This window comes from Protobothrops mucrosquamatus, unplaced genomic scaffold, assembly GCF_001527695.2.
Source record: "Protobothrops mucrosquamatus isolate PMUCROS unplaced genomic scaffold, P.Mucros_1.0 scaffold6678, whole genome shotgun sequence".
Taxonomy (NCBI): domain Eukaryota; kingdom Metazoa; phylum Chordata; class Lepidosauria; order Squamata; family Viperidae; genus Protobothrops; species Protobothrops mucrosquamatus.
The window spans coordinates 15779-19562 of NW_015392497.1; positions in this window are offsets into that span (position 1 = coordinate 15779).

Sequence of the window (3784 nt, forward strand, 5' to 3'; positions counted from 1 at the left end):
CAAACACAGGCTGGGTTCATGGAACGTAATTAAACTCCAATGCCAAATTAATTGTCTTTTTGGCTTCGCGAAACCAACCGAGAGAGGCACTTAGCCTGGGAGTACGGATTTATATAGCTGTAAACCAAGAAAGTGCGTCTGGTAGTTCTGAAACAAACCTGGATAAGTTAGGTTGTGTAAACTAGTATTCTCAGAGTCTCTAGCCTTTGGGGGCAGGAGGAGGTGAAGAGAGACATTGCATTGTTGGAAGCTAGCTTTCTTTCTTTCTCTTTTTCTTTCTTTCTTTCTCTTTCTTTTTTCTTCCTTCCTTTCCTTCTCTTCTCTTCCCTTTTCCTTCCTTCCTTCCTCCTTCTTTGCTTTTCTTCCTTCCTTCTTTCCCTTCCTCCCGTCCTTCCTTTTTCTCTCCCTCCTTCCTCCCTCTTTCCCCTTCCTTCCTTCCTTCCTTCCTTCCTTCCTTCCTTTGCTTTTCCTTTCCTCCTTCCTTCCGTCCCTTTTTCTCTCCTTCTTTCCTCCCTCTTTCCCCTTCCTTCCTTCTCCTTCCTTCCCTCTTCCCCTTCCTCCCGTCCTTCCTTCCCTCCTCTCCTTCCTTCCTCCCTTTCCCCTTCCTTCCTTCTCCTTCTTTCCCTTCCTCCCGTCCTTCCTTCCCTCCCTTTTTCTCTCCTTCCTCCCTCCCTCTTTCCCCCTTCCTTCCTTCTTCTTTGCTTTTCCTTCCCTCCGTCCCTTTTTCTCTCCTTCCTTCCTCCCTTTCCCCTTCCTTCCTTCTTCTTTGCTTTTCCTTCCTTCCCTCTTCCCCTTCCTCCCGTCCTTCCTTCCCCCCTTTTTCTCTCCTTCCTTCCTTCCTTCCTTCCTTCCTTCCTTCCTTCCTTCCTTCCTTCCTTCCTTCCGAGTTGCAACCACAACTGAGCCCAAAATGTACGTTGCTAAGTGAAACATTGGTTAAAGTGAGCTTTGCCCCGTTCTACGGCCTTCCTTGCCGCACCTGTTAAGCGAATCACGCCTGTAAACCCACTTTACAACCTTCCTCCATCTGGGTAAGTAAAGCGCTGCCGTTGTTAAGTTAGCAACACGGTCGTTAAGCGAATCCGGCTTCCCCCCCCCGTCGACTTTGCTAGTCAGAAGTTCGCAAAAGGGGATCGCGACACTCTCCCCCCGGGACACGGCCACCGTCGTAAATACGAACCAGTGGCCAAGCGGCTGAATTTTGATCACGTGACCATGGGGGGGGGGAATGCCGCGACGGTTGTTAAGTCTGCAAAAGGGTCCTAAGTCCCTTCCTTCAGTGTTGAGCGGTCGCTAAATGAGCGTTGTAAGTCAAGGACCGGAGCTCTTAAAGAGGAAAATCGCAAAATCGCAACGGGTCCGCAAAGGCCCCCTTTTCACCCTTTCTGTGGGGGCAAAGCAACAACTTTTTGTCGTTCTCGGAAAAAAACCCCTATCTACAAGATTTCAACTTTTATTAATGAAGTACAAAGAAGCGGATTATTGCGTCTCATAATAACGTCGAGGGATTTTTTCCCCCCCACATGATCCGAGAGCCGTACGTAATGCCTTTCTGTCAACCCCGGAGATTCCCAAATCCTCACTCAAGCGTTAATTATTATTATTATTATTGGCTTTCATTCTAACTGGGAAGATTAAAAAAGAGGGGGCGGGAGCGGGAGCAGGATGTCTAGCAAAGTACGACATGTTCTAGTCCTGGAAGAAGAGGAGATTGTAAATTTTTAAAAAATAACAACAATGATAATAATGGCACGAGAATCCTGATGCTAAACCAGGGGTAGGCCACCTTGGCTCTTTTATGACTGGTGGACTTCAACTCCCAGAATTCCTGAGCCAGCCACGCTGAGGGGAAAGGGAGAGGTTTCCATGCTTAGCCATGCTGGCTCAGGAATTCTGGGAGTTGAAGTCCACGAGTCATAAAAGAGCCAAGGTTGCCTACCCCTGGCCTAGGAGGCTCACCGCTTGGAACAGGAGGACTTAGGACAGGGTTAGGCAACCTTGGCTCTTTTACGACTGGTGGACTTCAACTCCCAGAATTCCTGAGCCAGCCATGCTGAGGGGAAAGGGAGAGGTTTCCAAGCTGAGCCAGGCTGGCTCAGGAATTCTGGGAGTTGAAGTCCACGAGTCATAAAAGAGCCAAGGTTGCCTACCCCTGGCCTAGGAGGCTCACCGCTTGGAACAGGAGGACTTAGGCCAGGGGTAGGCAACCTNAATTCCTCAGCCAACGTCCATTTTGTTTGTTAGATTTAAGACAGGGGTCTTCAAACTTTGCTCTTTTATGATTTGTAGACTTCAACTCCCAGAATTCCTCAGCCAGCCTCCATTTTGTTTGTTAGATTTAAGACAGGGGTCTTCAAACGTGGCCCTTTGATGACTTGTGGACTTCAACTCCCAGAATTCCTCAGCCAGCCTCCATTTGTTAGATTTAAGACAGGGCTCTTCAAACTTGGCCCTTTGATGACTTGTGGACTTCAACTCCCAGAATTCCTCAGCCAGCATGCCTGGCTGAGGAATTCTGGGAGTTGAAGTCCACAAGTCATCAAAGGGCCAAGTTTGAAGACCCCTGATTTATACCATACTATCCAGTCCTTGTCAAGCCCTGCCCGTGTGACAGGGGATGATGGGAGCTGTAGTCCAGCCCACCTGCCTGCCTGGAACTGAAGGAAAACTTCAGCCAAGTCTGTTGCTCTGGCCCATCGCCAGCTGAAATCAGTTATTAATGGATGTTGTATTTTATTTATTGTGGTTTTTTTTTTTTATTTTGCCAATAGTGTGGTTTTCTAAGCTGCCCGGGCTGATTTTAAAAATTCAACCGCATATATATACTTGATTAAATAAATAAAATGGTGTCTCCTGCAATCTGAATTAAGGCTGTCACAACTACAGGCAGGATGGATTAAATGCGGGTTCAGTTTTTTCCCCCTTCTTTTTGGCTTTCTGCCGGATAGGGAATTCTGGGAGTTAAAGTCCACGCATCTTAAAAGCTGGCAAGATTGAGAAGCACTGTTCTAAGTTATTAGCCAGCATCTTCTGATCATCCCCTCCCAAAGCCAGATTTGACTTTTTCTTCCTATCATATTTTAACTCTGAAATTTTCCACATCCTGCAATGTTATCAACTAACGGAGCAAATGTTTCTATTATCCCAGTGCCTTAGGCTGGTTTGCAAAGCACACTTTATTACTTAATTCTCTAGGCAGCTGCATAAACAATTCAAGGGATGGGTGCTTGATAAGTTTACAGTACGCCGGGACACTTCCCAGTCTGTCTTTAGTGTGCAGTTCCAACAGATTGTGCAAAACCAGAAAAATGGGGAATGAATGCAAGAATCCAGGTTTTGCATTCCAAAATCATGATGAAAATGTTAATTTAGATGTGCCTCAGCTGCAGCGACTTCGTTTCTTTTTAAGGTCCGTGTCATTTTCTTGAAAGGCATATTAAAAACGGCCTCCTGTTGCATTTTGCTGGAATGTAACTTGACTTCTTTGCCTCTCTCGGGATTTCCAAGTGAAAATATTGGGGGGGGGAAATGCTTTACAGAACAGAAGGTCAAGCCAACAGGCACAAGGCAAGCTGTCAATCTCATAAAAAGGTTTTTGATCCATCTCCAACTGGGTCGTCCGATCCAGTTTTTAAGCATCTGGCTGGTGGAGATAAAATTTCTCCGGGAGGCTGAAAAAATCTTTCCTTGCAGGCAAAATAAAAATGCAGTTCCTTTATTCTGGGACCCTTTCCATTTACTAGGACTTCTCCCCAAACACAGGCTGGGTTCATGGAACGTAATT